The sequence below is a fragment of the Monodelphis domestica genome, chromosome 2 (genome assembly GCF_027887165.1).
Source record: "Monodelphis domestica isolate mMonDom1 chromosome 2, mMonDom1.pri, whole genome shotgun sequence".
NCBI lineage: Eukaryota > Metazoa > Chordata > Mammalia > Didelphimorphia > Didelphidae > Monodelphis > Monodelphis domestica.
The window spans coordinates 147979489-147993673 of NC_077228.1; the positions used below are offsets into that span (position 1 = coordinate 147979489).

Genomic DNA, 14185 nt, shown 5'->3' on the forward strand with positions numbered 1-14185 from the left:
TAGGTGATTGCAAAAGATCATGGATCCAGGCTGATGTACTCTTTTGCCAGACAGGATTCACCCAAGCTGATCTAAATGAAAATGATTTCCTTTTTTTGAGGCCTCTGAACAATGTAATTCCATAACTTTGCTAGGTAGCATTTATTGTTCAGGAATACTCATTGAAAGGCAGGAAACCTTGTCCTACATCTAGCCTAAATTCCTCATGCTGCAGCTACAACAGTTTTATCCCCTACAGAGTCTGAATAAACATAGTAACTATGTTCTGTAAATTAATTCTTTGGTCAATAATTGTCATATAGTCTTCTGTTGGCATCTGCTTCAATTCCTCTAACTTTCCTTAGAAGTCATATTTTCTACCTCATCAGTCATCTTTGCAATTATCCCATCAACACTTTTAAAATTCTTCATTTTTTAATTAAAGTTGTAGCATCAATGTACTCATATGAGTCTCATCACTGATAAGAATAAGAGTTATTTTGAAGATTCCTCTAGACTATTATTTAAAAAACTATCTCTATCTTAATATCACTATGCGTAAATAGTCCTTATATAACCCTACATATTTCATTTTGTTCATGGAAATAGACTGCTTCATGTTTCAGAAACATCAATATAAGATTCCACAATATCACAAAATTTTCCCCTCCCAAATGTATATCTGCAGAAGCACAGGGAAAATTCCTCTAAGTAAGTCCAAGGACTCTAAAGTGAGATTAGCTTTAGAAAAAAAAGAGACCCAAGATCAGGACTTTTATATGCCTTGGGTCCTTCCTCTTATCCTTCATACTTTCTCATTTTTTATGTGAAAGATTTTGGTTATTTCACATGAATGCAGCAGCTTCTTCTGGACTTGGAGCAAGAATTTGGCCAGACCTCAGAAAGCCAGCATAAAGGAAAATGATACAAGAAGATGGTTACATTTGAAATAATTCACTGCAGAATTGTATGCCTTCGTTCTAAATCCTTGCCAACATTGTAATGTAAAGGTTCTTTGATCTCATAATTTTCACTGTTGATCTTTCCTTATACCTGGTCTAGGAGTCAAGTTCTCAAATGGTTCCCCTCAGAGAGCAACAAGAATAGAGTCTAATGGTTTAAATACTATTTCAAATCAGAATATCTTGAGAGACATTTAATAACATATTGACATGCATCAAAAAAACAAGATAGCTGAACAGGAAAAAATAATACAACATAAAGCACTTGGAAAGTCTTTTTAAAACTTGTAGACTGCTGAATTTGCTGGAACAACAGTTAAAGTTTAAAACTAAAGAATAATAAATAGCATAATAAAGTCCCCAGATGGAAATATAGGATATTATTAAATATGACTTTCATTTGTCTTGGTTATATACTGAAAACTCCATCATGATTAGTCTCTCTCTTCCTGCCATTTACTTTAAAATAAGATGAATATATTGAATAAATTTCCTCTGACTATAAGCTAAATGTTCGAGGCTTATAACATTTACATGTTTGGGGGACTTTTGGGGGGGCAAAAATAGTGTGATTGTATGTGTATGTATACACAGATATTTGTTGCAAGATTTATATATATATATATATATATATATATATATATATATATATAATCATAGAATTTAAATGAGAAGGCACTTTGGAGGCCATTTAATCCAACCTCCTTATTGACAAATGAGGAAACTGAGACTCAGGAGATCAAGGGACAAATCTAAGCCATACAGATAAAGATTTTAACTCACTTAATGTCACTCCAGAACTAGGAAGTGCTCATTTCACAGGCACCTGAGGATTCCCTCAGTGAACAGCCAATTGTCTAGGCAAACTAAAGGTGTCTAGTTCATGCATTTGATCATTTAGTTCAACAGTACTGAGATATTTGAAAGATCCTTCCAGAAATAAAATAAGAATGAACAAATGCTGCAAATTTTAATATTTTTCCCTTCAACTCAGCAAAGAAAACAATTTTACATTATATATTTCAATGCCAGGAATAATCTAGCAGTTTCCCAGAAATAAAGCTTTCTTTTTGATATTATTCAAGATAACAGAACACTTAGGAAAAGCCTATCAGATTAATTTTATTTTGTAAATTAGGTCAAAGTGTCTCCTTCCTCTTTGAGTTCCAGTAGTTAACTATCTCCCTTACAGTTAGCCATTCTTTAATTACATAGCATTAGCTAGCTAGTGGAAAGAGAAATGGATTTAGATTCAAAATGCTGGCTTTAAATGTCACTGCCCTGGAAGTCAGAAGGTTTAGATTCTAGTTCTCATATCCTATTAAATTGTAGGATGCATTTGAGCCTCAGTTTCCCCATATATAAAATAGAAATGAAAGGCAGACGATTCTAGTAGATGGTGAGAAGCCCTCAGAGTCCGAAGATAATTGTTCAAGACCTGCCTTTCATAAATAACAGTTGTATGACCTTGGGAAGGCCACACACTCTCAGTGTCTTAAGCAACTCTAAAACTGGAGGCTTAGGAGCAGGATTACCGATTTGAACTGGTAAATATAGTTTCTTCACTAGAATTTCCCCAACACCAATGAAATAACAGATTCAGTTCCAAACAAACCATGAAAACAACACCTTCAGGTTATACTTCACAGGATCATTATGAGACTCAAACAAGATGATTTAAGGATTAAGGACAGCTCTTTGAAGCCATAAAAACACTAAATATATTAGCTAATCCTCGGTTTTAATCCTGGAGCTAAAATTAATTTCTCTGTATACCATGGGCAAGTCACCCTACTTTTCTAGGCTTTAGTTTTCTTAGCTAAGGAAGAGGTTGGACTAGAGATATTTGCTGAGGCTCCTTCTAGCTGAGTTTTCACAGATTCTATTTCTATTTTTGCCTTTGTAAGAGGAAAAGGCATTTTTTTACTATTAAAAAAAAACCCTTTCTTTTTACCATGAGTAGTATAAACAAAAAAAACTAACTGAATCTCTAGATGGTTGAAAGCAAAAGTTAACCAGACTTAAGGATGAATAAAATGTCACAAATATTCACATCTATACCTTCAGGAGGTTAAAAGTTATAATGAATATAAATGACATATAAGAACATTATAGTAATAATGTATATTATATCTTGTATAATGTAGTAATAATATATATTATATCTTGCACATGTAGAATTAAAATATAAAAGATAAATGCAAAATTTACATTAACTGGTATTTTATTTTGTGGTATGCACACATGATGTTAGCAGCTTAATTTTAATCACTTGCAAAGCCATTTAAAAATAAAGCCTATTTGACTGAATCCAGCCCATGAGTGAATTTTTACAGAATCTCAGAATTCAAAAGGGTCATCACCATTAATCTGAAGATTCTGCTGGGGGAGAAACCCATTTTTTTCCTGAGGCAATCCATTAAACTTTTGGATAACTAATTATTAGGAATTTGTGTCTTTTTTTCATTCTCCTCTGATATTAGGTTCAAATTTTTCTCTCTCCAACTTCCCCCTATTACTTGTAAATGCTATACTTTGAGGAAATTTTTTTTTTCAGTTGTAAAGTTTTCCAGAGTGAACCTACTTCTGCGTTGTCATGCTGTGGCCATATTACATAAATGCTGTATTGGTATTTCCTCACTAACAATTATGCTGGTATGAGTTATGTCTGAAAGCAGCATGAAAGTGAAAGCAGTTACATTAGGTTGTTTGAAATAAGAGTTAGGTGAGAGATAAATTAAATATTGCAGAGCAAACCTACATTTTCCACTTACTTTCTGGAAATGGATCAATTCATTATTCACTAGACTTAATGACAGCCCTCTACAGCTGACTAAATTACAACATTATTGTTATTGGAAAATAATAATAATACTGATAACAACAATTATTATGATAATAACAGCATCATTAACTTGGCATCAGAGTCTGCCTCAGTATTTGTAGAATTGCAGATAAGAAAATTACAGTATATGGTCTAGAGATTTTTTAGCTCTTCTGAGCTTTATATGTGTTCAATTTTTTTTTCCTAAATAGCCATGTCATTGGACCAAAAGTGTCTAATGGTCAATAAGGGAAAATTAATAATAATAAATTTATATAGAATATTCAAGATTTCAAAGTATTATCTCATTTGATCCTTGCAAAACAACCTAAAAAAGACGTCACTGATATAAAATTTAATTTAATTATGATCATTAGTTTAGACTAAGGAGCTCCCTGTTTATTCTATCTTTTTTTTTTTAAACCCTTACCTTCCATCTTAGAATCAATACTGTGTATTGGTTCTAAGACAGAAGAGTGGTAAGAGCTAGGCAATGGGGTTCAAGTGGCTTACTCAGGGTCACTCACTCAGGGAAGTGTCAGGCCAGATTTGAGTTCAGGACCTCCCATCTCTAGGGCTTACTCTTAATCCACTGAGCCACCCAGCTGGCCCCTCTCTGCTTTCTCTTGGGGACATTTTGGGCTAGTTTCCATGACTGTATCATTTCTCCAAATACTGATTAGTGGATAATCAATTAATCAATGTGTACTTGCTACAAATCTCATATGAGATAAATACTGTGTTAAGTCCAGTGCTGTCCCTAATAACGTAACCTTCGAGAAGGCACACTTTCACCTTTCTAGGCCTTCTCTTTCTAATGTTTCAAAGAAGATAATTTGAAGAAAATCCCTTAAAAGTTCCTTTCAGATCTATGAAAATCTCCCCACATAACTATGCCTGGTGATGAATGAAATAAGTTTTTTTTTCCTTTTCTCTGGCTTCTGCCCTTATAGGTATCATATTTTAAATTGACAGATAAAAATAACAACAAAAACAATATAAGTTCCATTCTATTGGAAAACATTTATTCTCATATGAAATTAGAGGATAGACAAAAATTAAAGAAAGGATGGGGGGAGGAAGGGAAGGAAGGAAAGTGAGAATGAAGAAAGGAAGGAGAAAGAAAATAAAGAAAAGAAGATAAAAGAGCAAGAAAAGAACAGAAGAGGAGAAAGAAGGAAAAATGTTTTGTTATTTCTTAAGAGAATAGCTGTAGTTGATGCTGGGAGAGCCTTCTTGGATAGTAATGAATATTCAAGGATATATAAATGATTTACCAACAATAAGTACAAGGTTTCCAAAGCAAACCATTACCATCTCTCCCACTGAAAAATAGGCTTTAAACCAAGAAAGCATTTTTAAGAACATTTGATAATCAGAGTCTGAAGATCTAACACTAAAAAAGAAATTTAAAAGCAATAATTATGACAAATTCTCCTTATAGAAAAAGAATGTTCATAGTTGAGAAACTGTTTTCTTTTCTGAGCTTTGAACTTTCAACTAGAGAAAAATGATGAGAGTAAAAGGGAAAATTTGAATCTGTCAGTGTTCAGTGTAAGAGACACCAACCTGTTTACCATAAGCTCTCAAAAGAATTTAAGAGAAATAAGTCATACATAAAGGCGAGTCATAAATTAGACAATCGCTAAATGAGAGAGACCAGTGGAATTCAAGAAATACCTTCCTGGCCTGGTAATAATCCTCTGAACAGCTGCTGACAAAAGCATGACCACACAAAAAATTAGCCAAAAGAGATGATAGACAAGCAGTGTCATGTTTCAGGATAGATCCAAATACTCATCCTTGTAGTCTGAATCTGGAATGAAAATTGATCTCTTTGGAAATCAATCCTATATTATTGTCAGGTGTTTTTTTTCTCACTTAAATATTAGGAAGACATTGTAATGACATATAAAGGAATACAGTAACAAGTCATTCTTTTAAATAGAGGAACAAATCAGAAGAAACAAAAAAAAATTAATGTTACTGGTACATAAGCAAATATATTTGAATTCATCTAACAATTAGATACGAAGTAGTGTGATTAAGTGCTTGAGATAAAGACAACAACAAAATTGGGTCAGTGCTTCATCTACAAATTCAACTTAGGAAGCCCTTACAAAGGGTGCCATAACTAGGCAATTTTGGAGCCCAAAGAAAGCAGCATTAAATATTTTCTCAAATCAACCACAGTAGGTAATATAAGTGACCTGTAACTAGGTAAATGATGATTCTTCTTTAGGGAACAGAGAAACCCCAGGCCACTATTTCATAATACAAAAAAAATTAGTGGTACTCCATGACCAATTTTAATAAGCATTGTTATATTTTATTTTATTTTTATTTTATTTTCATGCAAAGTACACTTTCCTTTTGGTCATTGTTATAAGAGCACACTCATACAAATCCCAAACCCCCAAAATAAAATCATAAATACAATTGATGTGAAATATGACTGTGACAGTTCTTTCTCTAGAGGTGGATAGCATTCACCATCATAAGTCTTTCAGCATTGTCCCAGATCATTGCATTACTGAGAGTATCTAAGTTTTCACAGAAAATCATCATCCAATATTCCCAGTATTGGGTACTATGTTTTCTCAGTTTTACTTATTTCACTGTACATCAGCTCCTGCAGATCTTTTCAGCTTTTTCTGAAATCATCATGCTTATCATTTCTTTTATCACAATAGTATTCCATTACTAACATGTACCATAATTTGTTTAGCCATTATCCAACTGGTGGACATCCCTATAATTTCTAATCTTTGACACCACAAAAATAGCAGCTACAAATATTTTTGTACAAGTAGGGTCCTTCCCCCTTTTTAATTAATTCTTTGGGATACTGACCTGGAAGTGGCATTACAAGATTATGCAGTTTTGTACTCCTTTGGGTATAGTTCCAAAATGCCATCCAAATGGTTGGATCAGTTCACAACTCTACCAGGAATACATTAGTGTCCAAATTTTGCCACATTCTCTCCAACATTTACTACTTTTTTTTTACTGCCATATTGACCAATCTGATAGGTGTAAGGTGGTACCTCAACATTGTTTAAATTTGCATTTCTCCAATCAAGAGTGATTTAGAACATTTTTTCAAATGATTATTTATGGTTTTGATTTCTTTATCTGAAAATTGCTTGTTCATATGCTTTGATCATTTGTCAACTGGAGAATGGCTTGTATGTTTATAAATTTGACTTAGTTCTTTATAAATTTGAGAAATTAGACCTTTATCAGAGAAGATTGTTATAATTTTTTTTCTGTTTATTGTTTCCTTTCTAATCTTGGTTATACTACTTTTGTTTGTATAGAAACTTTTAAAATTTCATATAATCAAAATTATTTATTTTACATCTTATAATACTCTTTATCTCTTCTTTGGTTATAAATTCTTCCCTTTTCCAAACATCTGGCAGGTAAATTATTCTGGATTCTCCTAATTTAGATATGGTATTACTCTTAATATCTAAATCTTATGTGTATTTTGACCTTATCTCCCTAATGAACACTCAAGTAAAATTTTTATTCAAAGATATTTTATTTTCTTAATTACACAAAATAACATTTTAAACATACATTTTCCAAAATTATAAGATCAAAAATGTCTGCCTCCTGCTTTCCCTCACCACTTTTTGAGATGGTAAGCAATTTGATCTGAGTTATATATATATTAGGTACAAAAATTTTAAATACTAGCAAGGAGATTACAGCATTATATAACAAGAATCATAAACCACAATCAGATGCGGTTTATAGTAGGATTGCAAGAATCGTTCAATGTTAGGAAAGGCATCAGCATAATTGACCGTATCAATAACAAAACAACAATGATAATTTCAATAGATAAATAAGGGACATTTGACAAAAATACAACAGCCATTCTTTATAAGAACCTTTGAAAACATTGAAATATATGAAACCTTCCTCAAAGAGGTAGGATTTATCTAAAACCAATAGTAAGCATTATCTCTAATGATGATAAATCAAAAACCCTTCCCAGTAATTAGGAAGTAAAACAAGGATGCCCATTATTGCCATTATTATTTAATATTGTACTAGAAATGCTAAAACAGTAAGAGTTTTAAAAGAAATTGGAGGAATTAGAATAAGAAATAAGAAACAAAGTTATCACTATTAGCAGATATGATGGTATATCTAGAGAATCCTAGAGTATCAACCAAAAAAACTAATAGAAATAGGGAACAACTTAAGCAAAGTTGCAGATTACAAAATATACCTCCAAGATCATCAATATTTCTATTTGCCACCAATAAAATCCAAGAGCAAGAAAAAGAAAAGGAAATTCATTACAAAATAATTCTTGGGAAATAACTTGGGTAAAAAACCTTGGGAAGTAACTACCAAAACAAATCTAGCAACTATATGAACAAATGACAAAACCCTTCACACAAATAAAGTCATAACTAAACAATTGGAAGAATAAGCTGGGATAAGGTTGAAAGCTTGGATAAGCTAAGCCAATTTAGTGAAAATGACAATTCTAAATAAATTAATTTACCTCTTCAGTGCCATACTAAAATACCCAAAATTATTTCATAGAACTAGAAAAAATATAACAAAACTTATCTGGAAGAACAAAAGGTCAAGAATATCAAGGGAATTAATTAAAAAAAAAGGTCTGCCTTTGCCAGATTGCAAACTATATTATAAAGTGGTAATCCCTAAAACAATCTGGTATTGATTAGAAACAGTAAAGAATCTGTGAAATTGATTAAGTAGTCAACAAATCTCCTCTGCAACTTTATGTTTAATCAACCCAAAGATTAAAGCTTTTGTAGAAAGAACTCAGAATATGACAAAAACTGCTGGGAAAACTGTAAATTAATATAGCAAAGATTAGGCAAGGACCTACATATCACTTCCTACACCAGTTTACAATCAAAATATATACTGGATCTAGAAATAAAGTGTGACACCAAAAATAAATTAGGGGAATGTGGAAAAGTTTACCTTTCAGACTTATGAATAAGGGAAGAATTTATGACCCTACAAGATATAGAGAAAATTATGTGAAATGAAATTGCAATTTTGATTACATTAAATTAAAAAGTTTTGTAAAGGGGAAATCAACGCAATCAAGAATAGAAGGGAAACAACAAATTTAGGGGGGAGATCTTTTAGCAAATATCTCTCAGAAGCCTCCTTTCACAAATATATAGAGAATTGAGTCAAATTTATAAGAATACAAAGTATTCCCTAATTGAAAAATGATCCAAGGAGATGAGAAGGAACTTCTTAGAGGAGGAAATTAAAATTATCCACAGTCATATGAAAACATGTTCAAAATCCCTATTGATTAGAGAAATAATAATTAAAACAATTCTGAAATACCATCTCATATTGACCAGATTGTCTAATATGATCAAAAAGAAAAATGATAAATGTTAGGAGGAATAAGGGGAATATGGGACCCTAATATACTGCTGGGAACTGATACAACTATTCTGGAGAATAATATGGAATCTGGAGAAAAATATGGAATCAGACTAAAAGAAGCACAAAACCATGCATTAACTGACCAATACCACTAGTGAGTCTGTATCCCAAAGAGATAAAAAATATGGGAAAAGGACCTAGCTATACCAAAACATTTTTATCAGCCCTTTTTGTAATGGCAAAGATTTGGAAACAGAGCAGTTGTCCATTAATTAGAGCATGGATGAACAAGTTGTGGTAAATAGTTGTAATGAGATACTATTTTGATATAAGGAATGATTAATAGAATGAGTCAGAAAAACCTAGAAAGACACATACACACACATATGCATGTATGTGTGTGTGTGCATGTGTATGCGAATTGATGCGAAGTGAAATGAGCAAAACCAAGAGAACAATATATTCTTTAACTGCAATATTATACAATAATAAATTGTGAAGGACTAAAATATTATCAAAACAGCATCTCCAAGATAACCACAAGTGGTCTATGATGAAAATGTTAACCACAGACAAAGAAGGAACTGTTGGAATCTGAGTGCAGATCAAAGCATGCCATCTTCTACTACATTTCCTTCATAACATTTTTACTTTATGTGTGATATCTGTTATCTATCATGATATGAACAATATGAAAAACATCAGACTATTCATTGCCTTGGGGGAATGGAAGGAAGGTCAGGGAGGGAGAAAATCTGAATTTTAAAATGTCAAAAACAATTGTCAAAAAGTATTTCTACATGTAACAGAAAAGATTAAAAATAATAAAAAAAGATAATAATCAGTACCTGAGGGGACAGCTATGTGTCTCAGGTTGATAAAGAGCCAGGCCTAGAGATGGGAAGTTCTGGGTTCAAATATGACCTCAGACATTTCCTACCTTTGTGATCCTTGGCAAATCACTTAACCCCATTGCTTACCTCTTAGTATTCTTATGCCCTAGAAACCATATATAATATTGATTCGAAGATAGAAGATTAAAGTTTAAGAAAAAAACAATTAGTACTTGATATAAGTCTAATAAGGATTACAAGTGTCAGAGATAAGAAGGCAATAAGTTCGATAAAAAGAAGACAATCTGGGCAAAAGCAAAAAGTTGAGACATGCTAAAATTAGGAAACATTAAATAAGTCTTTTTGAAGGTTACATAGATTATCAACATGAAATAAATCTGAAAAAAATAGACCATCAATGAGAAAACAAAAATTATTAAGTCCCACAAAATCACTATTAATAAATGCAATTTTTCATTCCAATACTCATGAAAAATTTATTCCTTAGGCCAATTGTTTTCAGTGGCTTGAATGGTAGAATTCCCACAAGTATTCTTCCTAGAAAGTACACTATAAGAGTAAACATTTGATTAAACAAAGCTTTAAGTAAATTCAAGTAGTGGCAAGTGAAGTTGGGTTTGGATCAAGGAATGGATTCCAATCTTTTGTTCAGTGTTTGCTGTAACATGATTCTTCTGTTGCTTTCTCCTCTTCCTTCTCTAAGTGAAGTGTTTGTTTATAAGGGCCTAAAGAGGTTGTGGAGGGCAATGATTCATTCAAATGGCAGAGGAATGAGAAACTTGATAATGAAGCATAATGAGGCAATTGACCTAGGTACTTGTCCTGGTTCTGCTACTACCTTACTATTATACCTTGAGTCAGTTCCTTCAGATCTCAAAGCCTATTTTCCAATTATAAATTATAATTTATAATTTAAATTTTATAATTATAAATAATTATAAAAATGAGGAACGTGCAATTGATATCCTTTAAGATTCCTTTCAGTGTCAACATATTATATTTCTAAGAGCCTTTGGTCAGGAAAATGTCCCTCAATTTGGCAGAAATGGATGTGTATTAATAAAGTGGTAGAGATTAATTAATTAAATTTAAATAGAATTTCCAAACAAAAATACCTCCATCCACTTTGAAACATCTATTTATCTCACAAGGTTTAGGCTATTTCAAGAATGTTACATTACTCTCCTGAGTTGAGCATAGTATCTCACCTAGGAAATTATCCTTCTCATTAATTCTGATTAATATTTCCAATATACTGACCAAACCAAGTTCCTTACTTTCAGAATATTTTCATTTGCTTTTAGGAAAGAGGATAAAAAGGCTTTTTGTTGTAGTTTTTAGTTATTTTTAGTCACGTTAGTCTTTGAGACCTCTTTTGAGTTTTTTCCACATTTATTACATTATTACATAAAGAAATATTTATATAGCTTTATACATGAATGACTTATGGTTTTATAAAATATCATATCCATTATGAACAATTCAATAATAAGCAACACTACAACTACAATTGCTCCTTTCTAAAGTCATTTCCCCCTGGAAGAATCTGTTCATGAGGAATCAGTGACAGGCTTTAAGTCATTCTGGAACATTCCTTTAATTAGTTCTAGACTTGATTTTATTTAGTATAAAATTTCTTCTCATAGACCAGAGGAAAGGAAAATCTTTCATTACTATTTAAGGAACAGGAATGGCCTTACTCAGAGTTGGTATATCTGGAACCCTGTGTAGAATGACTTGGGAGGAAAAAAACAAGATTTCTAAAACAAAGTAACTCTTCTACAATGTCATGGAGATGGTGATAGGCAATAAGGTTGCTGGGTGGTCCATTGGGTATAAATACACTTGGAAATCATAAAATGCTAAGCTGGCTTTAGTCATCTTGTAGAGAAGAATTTCTTTGGGTGAGGGGGTGGTATTTGACCTTTCCATGGTCTAAAAATTAAACTAAGCAGGTGCTTGATATTTTACCTTTCAATAATTACTTACAGTTGACTATTACTGCAATGGAGCACTTAACTAAAAAAGAAAATATGAAGAAAACAGATTCTTAGGGCTTATGATTTAGATACTGCTAGGAAGTAATGATAATTCTATACTCATACAAACATGACAAATTTGAACTCTGTCATATATATTCTCATAATATATAATGATGAATGAATTAATATTATCTCATTAATCCTCATAAACTAGTAGCTAAATTATATATTAATTAATAATATGTTGATAGTGAACTTTGAAGTTCTCAGAAATCTTTATTTATAACTATGTTAAGTAGATGATGCAGGTTTAATCCCAACTTTACAGAAGAAGAAAAAAAAAACCGGAAGCTCAGAGAGGTTGTGACTTGCCTTAAGTTTATAAAATTATGTAGATGGACTAAGACTTGAAGCCAGATCACTGATTCCAGGTCCAATTCTCATTCCATTACAAAATATTTTTTCAAATGGCTGTTACAAAAGGGGGAGATACAAGAATAAGCTGAAATAATGGGCCTTGCATTACAATTCAATCCAGACCTGACAATTTCTATTCCAGGTGCATTGTATCTCTCTTTATAAAGCTTGTTAAATGTTATTGCCTGAGATGGAGTGTATTTCTATTATTATCCATGGAAAATTATAAATATCCATATAATATATTTAAATATACTAAATAATCATAACATTTAAAATATATTTGGTAGTTTGTTCCCTTTCTTTGTACTTTACTTAATTTTGTTTTTCCTTCTTCCTTCTTTTATTATTTTCTTTCCTTCAAATATTTTAAATATGAAATACATAGTTTTTATGTAAGAAGAAAAAACACTGAAACCTAGAAGCAGATTTAACAGAACCTCTATGAATTCCAAAACAATAGAGCTAGGAAATAATAGTTTTCTTTTAATAACAATATTTGATACATAAAAGGATTAATTATTACAATCTCTTAAATGTCAAATAAGCTGTTTTAAAATATGCCCATCTAGAGAAGAAAGAATCAGAGTAAAAAGAGAACTTACTAACCTAGATTCAGATAAACCAGAAGTGATACATTTGAAATTTTAGAAGACAACTACCAGATAAGATATCTTTCAAAGCTAAGATTAGATGGAGAATTATTAATAAAATCTAACATAAAAGCAGTAACCAAGGATAAAGAAGATAATTTTCATTACAAGAATCTGTATAACTTTAATGTGAATAAAATTAACACAACCAGAATAAGAAAAAAAAGAGGTCAACTGGTAAAAGTACATTTCTGTAACAAACCTCTCTGAGAGGAATCTAATATCAAAGATATATAAGCTACTAAAGGAATTCTATAAGATAAAAATCATTCCCTTAATTGACATATATTAACAAATAGTTTTTGAAAAAAGGACATCAAATTATTATTAAATATATAATTACTGATTCTTCAAATCACTACTTATAAGAGTAATAAAACAAAAAAAAATCTTTGAAATTTCACTAAATATCCACTATATATACCAATCAAATTATTGAAGATGAGAAAAGATAGGAATAGTGAGTACCTAAGGTACTGTGGAAAGATGAGTACACTAATATACCACTGGTGGAGTTATGAATTGATCTAATCACAGAAAAGTAATTTGGAATTGTGATAAGAAAGAGCTAAAATGCTGATACCCCAAGGTTCAGAATTATCATTGTTAGGAATATAAACTAAGAAGGTCAATGGAAATATGGCAAAAGTAACACTCTTTGTAGGAATAAGGGCACTGAAACAAAGTAGATGGCCAGGTATTGAAGATTAACTAAGAATTAATCTAACAGAATATTATTGTCCGCTAGCAAATTAATGTGATGTATATAGAGAAGCATGAGGAAAATTGTATTAACTGATTAGAAATAATCAGAACCAGAAAAGCAATATACACGACTGTAGCAATACAAATGGAAAGAAGAAGAATAAAACAACCAAAAGTGAATTTTGAGTAACTAAAATGACCAGATATGGTCCTAAAGACAAAGTATAAGACTTTACCCTCCCTTTCCTTATTTCTGAAGTATGGAATTATAGGTAGACATAAGTAGACAAACTTGGTTGATATTCAGTTTAGTTCTGCAGAACTGTTTTTTTTTTCTTTTCCATTTCTTTTTTAATTCTTTGTTATAAGGATGCCTTATCTGGCACAGGGGTAAGAGAAACAT

The 14185-nt window shown here is 31.5% G+C and overlaps 1 protein-coding gene across 3 annotated transcripts in view; it reads right to left on the reverse strand.

Annotated features, from left to right (window-relative positions):
• Window positions 1–14185, reverse strand: part of CHRM3 (cholinergic receptor muscarinic 3) — a 576253-nt gene that overhangs the window by 256537 nt on the left and 305531 nt on the right. The gene's annotated exons all lie outside the window — the stretch shown is intronic.